The sequence below is a fragment of the Bos indicus x Bos taurus genome, chromosome 19 (assembly GCF_003369695.1).
Source record: "Bos indicus x Bos taurus breed Angus x Brahman F1 hybrid chromosome 19, Bos_hybrid_MaternalHap_v2.0, whole genome shotgun sequence".
Taxonomy (NCBI): Eukaryota; Metazoa; Chordata; class Mammalia; order Artiodactyla; family Bovidae; genus Bos; species Bos indicus x Bos taurus.
The window spans coordinates 2,781,630-2,796,894 of NC_040094.1; the positions used below are offsets into that span (position 1 = coordinate 2,781,630).

The 15,265-nt window shown below is 38.4% G+C and overlaps 1 pseudogene; it reads right to left on the reverse strand.

The window, feature by feature from the left end:
- Positions 1 to 454: 454 nt before the first annotated feature.
- Positions 455 to 1,227, reverse strand: LOC113877416 (annotated as a pseudogene).
- Positions 1,228 to 15,265: the final 14,038 nt, after the last annotated feature.

Genomic DNA, 15,265 nt, shown 5'->3' on the forward strand with positions numbered 1-15,265 from the left:
TGTGCTTCCAGGCAGGGCCTGTACCAACACCTGGGGTCCCCTGCTTAACCCTGCTGGCTTTGCAACTAAGCTGATTCTCAGGATCTAGAAATGTGGAAGCTCTTTAGCTAGAAAATTGGAGGGCATCTTTGCAAGCACGACCCCAAACCCAAATCACTCCTACTGTGGGAACTCTGCTAACCGGAGAGACAGTCTCAATCACTGCCTCCACCTTCAAAGCCTACGCCCGAGGGAGGGATTTCTTTCCTATTATCTCCTTTTAGCTAGAAAAGTGACAAGAGTGAGCTGGATGGGATCTAATCCACAAGGGCTGATCTTCAGCGGCCCTGCTTATCCAGAGGATTTGGAGCTGGAAAGCTCGGTTGGTGGTGATGGCAAAGGAAGAGGGAGTGTGCCTCACAGAGGACCTGCAGCAAGGGGAATGCGACCTTCACCACATCCGTGGGAGTGACCTTCAGTGCATGGGAGATGGTATGCTCTCAGGAGGGCTGAATCACCTGGGGGTGGCCAAGGCCAGAGGGCCAGCACAGTGGTAGCAGTGATCTCCTGGCCATCCATTTGTGCTCTGTCCATGTGTTTCAGAGCCTTCTCAGCCTCATCTGGATTCTCAAATTCCACATGTGTGTAATCTTTAGAGAGATGAGGGTGCATCCTTTCCACAGGAATGTCAATTATTTTAATTTTCCCATAGGTGGAGAATATCTCCATTATGTGATCCTGGACACATTCCTGGTGAGCCTCCTAATGTGTACTTTGGTAGGTTTTGGGAAAGACTCTGCTTTTTCCTTTCCTTTTCATCTCTTTTGAGTGATTTGGACGTGGAGCTGCAATGCCGCCTGTTCTCATGTCTGTGCAGTAACGTACATGGAGAGGCAGAGAAGCTGCTGAAGCTGGAGCTGCAGAATGTGCTGGAACTCCCTAAGTGGCTCCAAGCTGAAGACAAACTGGAGCCAGTGCTGGGCTGGAGACCGAACTGAAAGTAGAGTTGCACTGAGACCTGGTGCTACTGCTCCCACTGGAACCACTGCACCTCTCCCGAGTCTTACTCCTGCCACAGTCTTTCTTCCTCTAACCCTTGGTGTACACTCTATCTTTAGAGTGATCCTTGGACATCTCATCAGAGCGTTCTTCGCATTTGATCGGAGAAAGTGCTCTAGCACTGGACTTCTCAAAATTGTTTTCTTTAACTCTTACCAAGCTCTTCTCTTTCACTTCTGATAAATCCATTCCCCCTTTTGAGGTGTTTAAAGCAGCAATGGTGACCTCACTTATCTGAACTCTCATTTCTAACTTGAGTCTGAAAAATGATCCCTAATTGATTGCAATTTATACCAAAGTGCAGCATCTTCCGACCACCAGGACCTTCTCCTGCTCCCCTCAGCCTCCACATGTGTCTTTTTGATGATTTTCTCAGGATATACACCCAGTAGTGAGACTGTGGGATCCTATGGCAGATTTATTCCTAGTTTTCTGAGGAATCTCTATACTGTTCTCCATAATGGCTGTATCAATTTACATCCCCAACAAAAGTTCAGGAGGATTCTCTTTTGTCCACATACTTCCAGCATTTATTGTTCACAGATTTTTTTTTGATAATGGCTCTTCTGGCTGCTGTGAGGTCGTATCTCATTGTACTTTTGATTTGTATATCTTTAATAATAAGAACTGTTGAGCATCTTTACGTGTGTTTATCAGCCATCTGTATATCTTCTTTGGTGAAATGTCTGTTTTGGTCTTCTGCTAATTTTTTTGATTGTTTTTTTTTTTTTCCCCTAATATTGAGCTGCCTGAACCACTTTATATTTTGGAGATTAATCCCTTGTCAATTGGTTCGTTTGCACTTATTTACCCATTCTGAGGATTGTATTTTCATCTTGTTTATAGTTTTCTTTCCTGGGTGAAAGCTTTTAGATGTGATTAGATCCCATTTATAAATTTCTTTAGTTTTTCTTTCTGTTACTCTAGGAGGTGGATCAAAGAGGATTTTTTTGTAATTTATGTAAAAGAGTGTTCTGCCTAAGTTTTCCTCTAAGAGTTTTATAGTTTCTGGCCTTACATTTACATCTTTAATCCATTTTGAGTTTATGTTTTGTGTATGGTGTTAGAAAGTATTCTAATTTTGTTCTTTTACATGCAACTGTCCAGTTTTCCCAGCATTATTTGTTGAAGAGGTTGTCTTTTATCCACTGTATATTCTTCCTTCGTTTGTCAAAGATAAGATGCCCATAGGTACATGAGTTTATGTCTGGACTTTCTATCTTGTATCATTGGTCTGTATTGTTGTTTTGATGCCATAACAATACTGCCTTGATTACTGTAGTTTTGTGATAGAGTCCGAAGTCAGGAAGATTGATTCCTCCACCTCTGTTTTTCTTTCTTAAGAGTCCTTTGACTATTCAGTCTTTTTTGTTTCCATACAAACTGTAATTTTTTTTCTAGTTTTATGAAAAATGCCATTGGTAATTTGAAAGGGATTGCATTGAATCTCTAGATTTCTTTGGGTAGTATACTCATTTTCACAAAACTGATTTTTCTAATCTAGTAACATGGAAAATCTCTCCATCTGTTTATGTCATCTTTGATTTTTCTCATCAGTGTCTTGTAGTTTCCTGAGTACAGATCTTTTACTTCCTTAGGTAGGTTTATTCCTAGGTATTTTATTATTTTTGTTGCAATGGTGAGATTGTTTCCTTAATTTCTCTTTCTGATCTTTTGTTGTTAGTGTTGCTGCTGCTGAGTCACTTCAGTCGTGTCCAACTCTGTGTGACCCCACAGACGGCAGCCCACCAGGCCCCCCTGTCCCTGAGATTCTCCAGGCAAGAATACTGGAATGGGTTGCCATTTCCTTCTCCAATGCATGAAAGTGAAAAGTAAAGTGAAGTTGCTCAGTCATGTCCGACTCTTAGCGACCCCATGGACTGCAGCCCACCAGGCTCCTCTGTCCATGAGATTTTCCAGGCAAGAGTACTGGAGTGGGGTGCCATTGCCTTCTCCATGTTGTTAGTGTATAGGGATGTAAAAGATTGCTGTGTTTTATTTTTTTATCCTGCTACTTCACTAAATTCATTGATTAATGTGCTTAGTCATTCAGTCATGTCTGACTTTTTGTGACCTATGCACGGTAGCCCACCAGCTCCTCTGTTCATGGGGATTCTCCATGTAAGAATACTAGAGTAGTTTGCCATGCCCTCCTCCAAGGGATCTTCCCAACCCAGGGATCAAACCCAAGTCTTTCACATTGCAGGCAGATTCTTTGTCATCTGAGCCACAAGGAAAGCCCATGAATGCTGGACTGGGTAGCCTATCCATTCTTCAAGGGATCTTCCTGACCCAGGAATCAAACCGGGGCCTCCTACATTTTAGGCAAATTCTTTACCAGCTGAGCTCCCAGAAAGCCCTAAATTCATTGATTAGCTCTAGTAATTTTCTGGTGACATCTTTAAGGTTTTCTATGTATATGATCATGTCATTGGCAGACAGTGAGACTTATTTCTTTTCCGATCTAGATTCCGTTTATTTCTTTTCCTTCTCTGGTGGCTGTGCCTAGGACTTCCAAAAGTATATACTGAATAATAGTCATGAGAGTGGGCACCTTTGTCTTGCTCCTAATTTTACAGAGAAATATTTTCAGTTTTTCACCATTGAGAATTTTTTGCTGTGGGTCTATTGTATATGGTCATTATTATGCTGAAGTGAGTTCCTTCTATATGCATTTTCTGGAGAGTGTCTTTCATAAATGTGTGTTGAATTTTGTTGAAAGCTCTCTCTGCATCTATTGAGATGATCATATGGTTTTTCTTTTTCAATTTGTTAATATGGGGTATAACATTGGTTAATTTGCATATACTGAGGAATCCTTGCATCCCTGGGATAAACCCAACTCAATCATGATGTATGATCCTTTTAATGTATTGCTGGGTTCTGTTTGCTAGAATTTGCTGAGGATTTTTGAATCTATGTTCATCACTGATATTGGCCTATAATTTTCTTTTTTTGCATGACATCTTTGTCAGATTGTGGTGTCAGGTGACAGTGGCCTCATAGAATGAGCCTGGTGATTCCCTCCCTCTGCAATTTTTCTGAAAGAGTTTGAGCAATATAGATGTTAGCTTCTCTCTAATTGTTTACTAGAATTTGCCTGTGAAGCCATCTGGCCCTGAACTTTTGCTTGTTGAAAATTCTTAATCACAGTATTGATTTCACTGCTTGTGATTGGTCTGTTCATATTTTCTAGAACTTCCTGGTTCTGTCTTGGAAAGCTGTACTTTTCTAAGAGCTTTTTTCATTTCTTCTAAGTTGTCCATTTTATTGGCATATAGTTGTCCATAGTAGTCTCTTTGTATTTCTGTGCTGTCTGTTGCAATTTTTCCATTTTAATTTCTAATTTTATTGATTCAAGTTTTCTTACTTTTTTCCTTGGTGTGGCTGGCTGCTGAATTATAACTTGTTTATCTTCTCAAAGAACCAGCTTTTAGTTTTATTAATATTTTTGTGGTTTCTTTCATTTATTTCTCCTTTGATCTTTATGATTTCTTTGCTACCACCAACTTTAAGGATTTTTGTTCTTTGTTTCTAGTTGTTTTAGGTGTAAGTTGTGTCTGACTCTTTGCAACCCCATGGACTGCAGCATGCCAGGCTTTCCTGTCCATCACCAACTCCTGGAGCTTTCTCAACCTCATGTCCATTGAGTCAGTGATGCCATCCAACCATCTTGTCCTCTGTCATCCTCTTCTCCTTATGCCTTTGATCTTTCCAGCATCAGGGTATTTTCCAATGAGTCAGCTCTTTGCATCAAGTGGCCAAAGTATTGGAGATTCAGCTTCAGCATCAGTCCTTCCAATGAATATTTAGGACTGGTTTCCTTTAGGATTTACTGGTATGATCTCCTTGCAGTCCTAGGGACTCTCAAGTGTCTTCTCAAGCATGACATTTCAAAAACATCAATTCTTGGGTGCTCAGCCTTCTTAATGCTACAACTCTCACATTCATACATGACTACTGTAAAAACCATAGTTTACTAGATAGCCCCTTGTTTTCTCTGCTTTTTAATACACTGTCTAGGTTTGCCATAGCTTTTCTTCCAGTAACAAGCATCTTTTACTTTCATGGCTGCAATCATCATCTGCAGTGATTTTGGAGTTCAAGAAAATAAACTCTGTCACTGTTTCCATTGATTCCCCTTCTATTTGCCATGAAGTGATAGGGTTGGATGCCATGACCTTAGTTTTTGAATGTTGAGTTTTAAGCCAGACTTTTAACTCTCTTCTTTCACCTTCATCAAGAGCTCCTTAGTTCCTTTAGGTGTAAGATTAGTTTGCTTATTTAATGTTTTCCTCCTTTCTTGATAGATACTCAAATTGCTATAAATTTCCCATTGGCACTGTGTTGCTGTATTGCAAAGATTTGTGGTTATCATATTTTCATTGTCATTTGTTTCTAGGTGTTATTTTTTAATTTATTTTTATTTCCTCCCTTACCAGTTGGTTATTCAGAAGTATGTTGTTTAGCCTTCAAGTGCTTTTGCTTTTCACAGGTTTTTTTTTTTTTTTTTTTTAATGTGATTTTTATGTAATCTTACAGTGTTGTGGTTAGAAAAAAAAAAAAAAAATTCTTGATACAATTTAAATTCTCTTAAATTACCCAAAGCCTGATTTGTGACCCAAGATGTGATGTGTACTGGAGAAAGTTCATGTGAATTTGGGAAAATAGTGTATTCTAATGTTTTTAGATGAAATGTCCTATAGATATCAATTATTTACAAAAGGTCCAATGTAGCATTTAAAGCTTATGTTTCCTTATTAATTTTCTGTCTTGATAATCTGTCCATTGGTGTAAGTGAGGTATGAAAGACCCCCACTAATATTGTTTTACTGTTGATTTCCCCTTTAGATTTGTTAGCATTTGCCTTATGTATTGTGGTACTGCTATGTGGGTGCATATATACTTATAATTGTTATAGCTTCTTGAATTGATCCCTTAATCATTATATAGTGTCCTTCCTTGTCTCTTGTAGTAGTTTTTATTTTAAAGTCTATATTATCTAGTACTAATACTGCAACTCCAATTTTTTTTTTTTTAGTTTCCATTTGCTTGTAATATCTTTTTACAGCCTCTCACTTTCAGTTTGTATGTGTCACTAGGTCTGACTGAAGTCTGTCTCTTGTAGAGAGTATATATACAGGTCTTTTTTTTTTTTTTTTTTTTGTAGCCACTTAGCAAGTGTGTCTTTTGATTGGAGTGTTTAATCCATTTGCATTCAAGGTAATTATTGATGATTGATCCTATTACCATTTACTTTATTGTTTTAGGTTTATTTTTGTAGGTCTTTTCTTTCTCTGTGTTTCCTGTCTACAGAAGTTCCTTTAGAATTTGTTGTAAAGCTTTTTGGCTGTTCTGAATTCTCTTAACTTTTCCTTGCTTGTAAAGCTTTTGCTATCTCTGTTGAATGTGAATATGATCCTTGCTAGGTACGGCAATCTTGGTTGTAGATTTTTCCCTTTCTTCATTTTAAGCATATACTGCCACTCCCTTCTGGTATGCTGAGTTTCTGCTGAAAGATTAGATTTTAACCTTATGCGGATTCTCTTGTATGTTGCTAAGTCACTTCAGTCGTGTCCGACTCTGTGCAACCCCATAGACGGCAGCCAACCAGACTCCCCCGTCCCTAGGATTCTCCAGGCAAGAACACTGGAGTGGGTTGCCATTTCCTTCTCCAATGCATGAAAGTGAAAAGTGAGTGAAGTTGTTCAGTCGTGTCTGACTCTTAGCGACCCCATGGACTGCAGCCCACCAGGTTCCTCCGTCCACGGGATTTTCCAGGCAAGAATACTGGAGTGGGTTGCCACTGCCTTCTCCTCTTGTATGTTATTTTGTGCTTTTCTTTTGCTCCTGTTAATATTTGTGTTTAACTTTTGTTAGTTTGGTTCATATGGCTCTTGACATGTTTTACTTTGGCTTTTATCCTGTATGGGACTCTCTGGGTTTCCTCGATTTTGGGTAACAATTTACATTCCCATGTCATGGATGTTTGAGGCTATAATATCCTCAGCTATTTTCTCACACACTTTCTTTTACTCTTCTTCTTCTGGGAACCTTGCAATTTGAACTTTTTTGCATTTAGTGTTATCCCAGAGGTCTCTGAAACTGTCTTCATATCTTTTATTTTTTATTTTTTTCTATTCCTCTCTGTTCCACTTATTTCTACCATTTTATATTCCAGTTCACATATTCGTTCTTTACATCAGTTATTCTGCTACTGTTTCCCTCTAGGGCATTTTTTATTTCAGTTTTTGTGTTGTTCGTTCCTTATTTCCTTTCCTTTATTTCTTCTAAGTCCTTGTGTTAGGAAAATTAAATAGATAGTCTTGTTTAGGCTTCAGAGACAAAGCAGAGTAGGCCTCTGACCTTGCTTTTAACCTGCCTGGACCCTGCCCTGACTGTGAGTGACTGTCCTGAGTGCCTGCTTTGAGTGAAAGCCTTGCAGCATCATAGATACCAGAAAAGTCTTGATATTGTCAAGCCCCTAAAGGGAGTCTGGTCAACCAAGTTCCAGGCTTAACAACATTCCCAGTTTTACATGACAAAACAAGAAGCATTAACATGAAACCAGAGCTGCAGTTTGCTCACAGATTGATAATGTATTCCTTTGTGTTCGGGGATTATAAGCGAGAACCCTGCATTTCAATTTTTGAAATCTCACCCATGGAGCTGACATACTGCCTGGGACCTTTTTCCAACTGGGACTCCAGATGTGCTATCATGGGATTTCCCAGTGCTGTTTAAATTTGTATGTTGGTCAAAGCCCAATTTGGTGATGTTATCCTCTACTGTTTCTCTTTTCTTTTAATGTTAGTATATTGAAAGTATGCTAGATAATTTTCTAATAAATATTGGCATTATTTATTTATATATAACAAGTGGCTTATTTTGTTAGCAAATTCTTTGAACCTGAGATGAAAGTGAAAGCTTTCTGCAAAACATTAATAACCAATCTGCCACTTCCCTTTCTCTCTCCTTTCTTTGTCTAATTGCTGTTTTACACCTGCCAACCTCCCCATCTGTCTCCATTCCCATCAACTAATCCCTGTCTAACTTCCTTCTCAAGGAGGAGGGGGAGCCCAGCTTTCCTGACTCCTTCCTTCATTCTTACAAATTTCTTTACCCCTTCCGATTCTTCTGATCAAACAAAGACCCCACGTCCCCAGAGGGAAAATCCAAGATTTATATCAGCTGATCTATTCCTGTTATCAGAGTCAATTTGAGCACTGTGTGGTCAATATCTTAGCTATGAAACTATGATTACAGAAAGGAAAGATGCATTTCTTGACACAAGATGGCCATGATAGTCTTTAGACTCTGGAGAAAATGGATTAAAATGAAAAGCTATTTTTTTTCCCCTTTGAAACTGCAAAACCATTTCTTTTTGCATATGCAGTTAAAAACAGTTAGCTTATTAAGAAGGCCTGCCTAGGAAGAAGCTTGAAGTTAACCCCTGCCATGTCCTTAAGATATATAGCCCACGTTTCCTGAGCCTTCAGTTTGGGACTAATTGATAAAACTTAAATCCTAGGGGCAATAAAAGGGAGGCAGGAATGGGCAATAGATATTTTAAGTCCCAGGCAGAAACTGTAAGATCTGTCCATCTGGATGCATGTATATATTAGTGTGTGTATTTGTTTTTAGATGATATTGCTGCTACAGCTAAGTCACTTCAGTCATGTCTGACTCTTATTACTGAGGTTAATTTGCAAATGAGCTCTATTCAGTTGGCTTAAAGAAAAGTAACTACTTACAAATCAAACAATTACAAGAGAAAGTAATCTAAATGAATTTCAGGTTTACATAAACTAGGAAATATTTTATATTAAATATCTAGTATTAATGTTTATTTGCTAATCTACTTAAGACATGTTTTGAGTCATCAGCATTGTGGAATACTTTATTGTGTCTAGGTTTAATGTAAGCTACATTTGTCAACAAGAAAAGTAATTTGAGTGAAGAACATTTTAAAGAAAGAAAATGTGACTGAGATAGGAATTTTAAGATAAACTCTATTAAAAATAATTATGCTTTTAGAATGTCTGTCTAAAATAGTCTCCAGGTTGGGGTAACTTGAATTTCTAGGATTGTGCTAAACTGATGAAAGTTTATTGAATAGCTAGGTCATTTCCAAATAAAATAAGATTTTGAAACATTAATTTTGAACACCAGCTTCTTCTTACAAAGAAAGTAAAGAGATTTCAGACTATTAATGAATATGTTTGGTGCCATTGTGAGATGTTCTCCATAAGAAAGTAATTTTTTTTAGAACTTATCACTAGTATTTATGCTCACCAATCTACAGAATGATAATATAAAGTACAATTCATGGCTGTTTAAAGAAATCAGGACATGTGTTTTTAGTAAAATGGTATGAGGAATAAAATTACATTTTATTGCAAGAAAAGAAAGTAGGTCTGACTTACAGGTGGCTGTGTCTAAATGAACAAAATGCTTTTTAAAAAAGAAGTTTATGGAAAGTGAATACAAAGAAAAAGGTTTTGTACATGATATACGTTTTCTTGAGATGTTGAACTGCCTTTGATAATGGATTTTAAGTTTCTTTGCTTTTAAAGTGGTCTGTTCTATGTTTACCTTTGAAATATTTTCTTACTTTGGCTAAGAGAAAACCTGTTGTTTCACATTGGCCTATATGATCCTATCCAAAAAGGCTATAAACCCTTTTGCTATTTTTGGCAAAATGTCCTAAATTAAACTAATAAATTTCTTTTGATCTCTTCCTTTGTGGCTTCCCTTGTGGCTCAGCTCGTAAAGAATCCGCCTGCAATGCAGGAGACCTGGGTTCAATCTCTTGGTTGGGAAGATCTGAAGAAGGGAAAGTCTACCCACTTCAGAATTCTGGCTTGGAGAATTCCATGGACTGTATAGTTCATGGGGCTGCAGAGAGTCAGACATGACTGAGGGACTTTGAAAAAAAAAAACACAACTTTTTTTGTTTTGACCTCTAGCTGACTTTGGGGTGTATCAGAGGGCACCTGAGACATCCCAAAGAGACAGATTAAATTACCTGGGTTCATTTGACATGTTAAACTATATGGAAAGTGATTTTGGAGGAGTGATCAATCTTGTCAGGTTATATGGTTGTTGTTACTAATATAGATATCCTAAAAATTATGTGGAATTCATGAAGATCAGATACATCCTGATAAAATGTTGTCAGTTATAATTTTACTTATCTTTTTAAAGTGTTACATGTTACAGCAATGACCAGGTTGCTTTCTCAATTGCAAAGCAATCAGATTTTAAACATGCCTTCTAAGCGTCTGCCTGCAATGTGGGAGACCTGGTTTCGATCCCTGGGTTGGAAAGATCCCCTGCAGAAGGAAATGGCAACCTACTCCAGTACTCTTGCCTGGAGAATCCCACGGACAGAGGAGCATGGCGGGCTACAGTCCACGGGGTCACAAAGTGTGGGACACGACTGAGCGACTTCACTTTCTATGGTTTCACTCTGATACCTTTGTAAGAATACTGCTACTTCTTCAAGATTTATGGAAAAGACTTTCTAAGATTAACCGGATAAACAAAGTTCATTAACTGTCCATATAGTCAAAGCTATGGTTTTCCCAGTAGTCTTGTAGGGATGTGGGAGTTAGACGATAAACAAGGCTGAAGAATTGATGTTTTCAAATTGTGGTGCTGGAGAAGACTCTCAAGAGTCCCTTGGACAAGAAGGAGATCAAACCAGTCAATTCTAAGGAAAATCAACCCTGAATATTCATCACAAGAACTCATGCTGAAACTGAAGCTCCAACACTTTGGCCACCTGATGCAAAGTGGTGACTCATTAGAAAAGACCCAGATTTTGGGAAAGATTGAAGGCAGGAGGAGAAGGGGATGACAGAAGATGAGATGGCAGGATGGCATCATGGACTCAATGGACATGAGTTTGAGCAAACTCAGGGAGATAGTGGACAGGGAAACCTGGTGTGTTGCAGTCCATGGGGTCACAAAGAGATATTACTGAGCAACTGAGCAAAAACAAAAGTACCAGACTGGAATTTTATTTTCTCTCTGTCTGTTAAGAGAACACTGTTTCCTTAGAACGTGGCTTTTGATAACAGATTGTTAATTTCTCTGCTTTTAAGTGGTTTATATTTGTTTTTAAAATATTTTGTTACTTTGGTAAAGTAAATAAGTATTATTTCACAATGATCTATGAAGATTAGGGTACATGTAGATAAAGCTGATTCTGCTTCTACAAAATTAACCCCTCACTGTCAGACTATTCTGATCCTGATTTCCTTAAAACATGGCAATAATCTACTCCTAAATTTGGAAATTAAAGTGGGTAAGTAATAACTATAAATCAAAGAGTCAGAGCTACAGAAAATTCAAGATGGCTGCTTGTTTTTTTCCCAGCACCCTGGCAAATTCCATTTTTATTTGATGGTATAAAGCCTTCCCTGGCTGCAGGATTAATGCACTCATAATGAAAAATGTTTATGTTTCACTGGACATTAGCTTCTAGTGTTATTACTTCTAGGATCATCCCTTATTGTTATGTTATATTGTTAAAATTTTAATTAAGTCATTAAAAGGACCTCTAAGTGTCCTTCTAAATCTTATATCAGTAGTAAGTCTTTGGATAAAGATCTGATGCTCCATGATCTACAACCAGAGATTAACATTTGGCTATAATCATTTAACTAAGTCAGATGACCTGACGATATACTGGGATATACCTAATGAACTTTCTTAACTTAAATGTATACTTGTGACCTTACTAATAACTGATAGCTGTATTGTTTTCTATGGGCTTCCCTGGTGGCTCAGATGGTAAACAATCTGCCTGCAATGTGGAAGACCTGGGTTTAGTCCCTGGGTTGGGAAGTTTCCTTGGACAAAGGAATGGCAACCCACTCCAGTATTCCATCAACATAGGAGCATGGAGGGCCATAGTCCATTGGATCGCAAAGAGTCAGACATGACTGAGCAGCTAACACTTTCACTTTTACATATTATTTTCTATGCTGCTTGTTTCTGAAAATTGTTACCTCTTACATTTACAAATAATTGACTGAACCACTGATAAAATGATGATATATATAGTTCCATATGAGATCAATGATTTTATTAATGCAAATCTAGATATAAGTAGAAGCAAGAAAAGGGAATATTTTCCTGGACCAGGAAGCTAAGACAGGTATGATCCAGAGACTTTTACTATTCATAGGGCCTGGTCCAATAACAGTATACTGAGTGGCCTATCAATGGAATCTTTGTCAGATCTGGGAATGAGCCTTCCCAGCACCATGGGATACAAAAGCCATGAAATGCCCCCAAACTATGGTCAAATTTATGGTTTTGAAGTGTCCCTGCTAACTGGAAATTGACTGCCACTGCAAGATTAAATCATGGCCACTACAGTTGCTGACCTTCAACTCCTCTTGAAAGGAATTGAGGGTGGATATCAGAGATTAGGCACTCCATGCTCTCAAAAAAAAAAAAAAAAAAAAAAAGGACAAAACAGGTGTTCAGATTGTCAGATGTTCTCAGATGAAGTTGTTTTTTTTTTTTTTTTTGTTCAATGAACTGAAATTCTTATATCTTCTCATACCTAAAGAAATGCTAACATTATGGGCCAATGTAACTTCTCTACTTTCCTGTATCTTTAACCCTCTTGTTCATGATCTGAGCCACAGTCAGCTCCTGGTCTTGTTTTTGCTGACTATATAGAGCTTCTCCATCTTTGGCTGCAAAGAATATAATCAATCTGATTTCAGTGTTGACCATCTGGTGATGTCCATGTGTAGAGTCTTCTCCTGTGTTATTGGAAGAAGGTGTTTGCTACGATCAGTGCGTTCTCTTGGCAAAACTCTATTAGCTTTTGCCCTGCTTCATTCCGTATTCCAAGCCAAATTTGCCTGTTATTCCAGGTGTTTCTCAACTTTCTACTTTTGCATTCCAGTCCCCTATAATGAAAAGGACATCTTTTTCGGGTGCTAGTTCTAAAAGTTCTTGTAGGTCTTCATAGAACTGTTCAATTCAGCTTCTTCAGCGTTACTGGTTGGATTACTGTGAAATTAAATGGTTTGCCTTGGAAACGAACAGAGATCATTCTGTCGTTTTTGAGACTGCATCCAAGTACTGCATTTCAGACTCTTTTGTTGACCATGATGGCTACTGCATTTCTTCTAAGGGATTCCTGCCCACAGTAGTAGATATAATCATCTGAGTTAAATTCACTCATTTGAGTCCATTTTAGTTCATTGATTACTAGAATGTCGATGTTCACTCTTGCCATCTCCTGTTTGACCACTTCCAATTTGCCTTGATTCATGGATCTGACATTTCAGGTTCCTATGCAATATTGCTCTTTACAGCATTGGGCCTTGCTTCTATCACCAGTCACATCCACAAATGGGTATTGTTTTTGCTTTGGCTCCATCCCTTCATTCCTTCTGGAGTTATTTCTCCACTGATCTCCATTAGCATATTGGGAACCTAATGACCTGGGGAGTTCCTCTTTCAGTATCCCATCATTTTGTATTTTCATACTGTTCATGGGGCTCTCAAGACAAGAATACAGAAGTGGTTTGCCATTCCTTGTTGCCAAATTCAGACTTAAATTGAAGAAAGTAGGGAAAACCACTAGACCATTCAGGTATGACCTAAATCAAATCCCTTATGATTATACAGAAAAAGTGAGAAATAGATCTAAGGGCCTAGATCTGATAGATAGAGTGCCTGATGAACTATAGACGGAGGTTCATGACATTGTACAGGAGACAGGGATCAAGACCCTCCCCATGGAAAAGAAATGCAAAAAAGCAAAATGGCTGTCTGGGGAGGCCTTACAAATACTGTGAAAAGCAGAGAAGCGAAAAGCAAAGGAGAAAAGGAAAGGTATAAACATCTGAATGCAGAGTTCCAAAGAAAAGCAAGAAGAGATAAGAAAGCCTTTTTCAGCGATCAATACAAAGGAATAGAGGAAAACAACAGAATGGAAAGACTACGGATGTCTTCAAAAAAATCAGAGATACCAAAAGAACATTTCATGCAAAGATGAGCTCGATAAAGGACAGAAATGGTATGGACCTAACAGAAGCAGAAGATATTAAGAAGAGATGGCAAGAATATACAGAAGAACTGTACAAAAAAGATCTTCACAACCCAGATAATCACGATGGTGTGATCACTCACCTAGAGCCAGACATTCTGCAATGTGAAGTCAAGTGGGCCTTAGAAAGCATCACTACGAACAAAGCTAGTGGAGGTGATGGAATTCCAGTTGAGCTATTCCAAATCCGGAAAGATGATGCTGTGAAAGTGCTGCACTCAATATGCTAGCAAATGTGGAAAATTCAGCAGTGGCCACAGGGCTGGAAAAGGTCACTTTTCATTCCAATCCCAAAGAAATGTAATGCCAAAGAATGCTCAAACTACCGCACAATTGCACCCGTCTCACAGGATAGTAAAGTAATGCTCAAAATTCTCCAAACCAGGCTTCAGCAATATGTGAACCGTGAACTTTCTGATGTTCAAGCTGGTTTTAGAAAAGGCAGAGGAACCAGCGATCAAATTGCCAACATCCGCTGGATCATGGAAAAAGCAAGACAGTTCCAGAAAAACATCTATTTCTGCTTTATTGACTATGCCAAAGCCTTTGACTGTGTGAATCACAATAAACTGTGGAAAATTCTTCAAGGGATGGGAATACCAGACCTCCTGACCTGCCTCTTGAGAAACCTATATGCAGGTCAGAAGCAACAGTTAGAACTGGACATGGAACAACAGACTGGTTCCAAATAGGAAAAGGAGTATGTCAAGGCTGCATATTGTCACCCTGCTTATTTAACTTATATGCAGAGTACATCATGAGAAACACTGGACTGGAAGAAACACAAGCTGGAATCAACATTGCCAGGAGAAATATCAATAACCTCAAATATGCAGATGATACCACCCTTATGGCAGAAAGTGAAGAGGAATTAAAATGCCTCTTGATGAAAGTGAAAGTGGAGAGTGAAAAAGTGGGCTTAAAGCTCAACATTCAGAAAACAAAGATCATGGCATCCGGTCCCATCACTTCATGGGAAATAGATGGGGAAACAGTGGAAATAGTGTCAGACTTTATTTTTCAGGGCTCCAAAATCACTGCAGATGATGACTGCAGCCATGAAATTAAAAGACTCTTACTCCTTGGAAGGAAAGTTATGGCCAACCTAGATAGCATATTCAAAAGCAGAGACATTACTTTGCC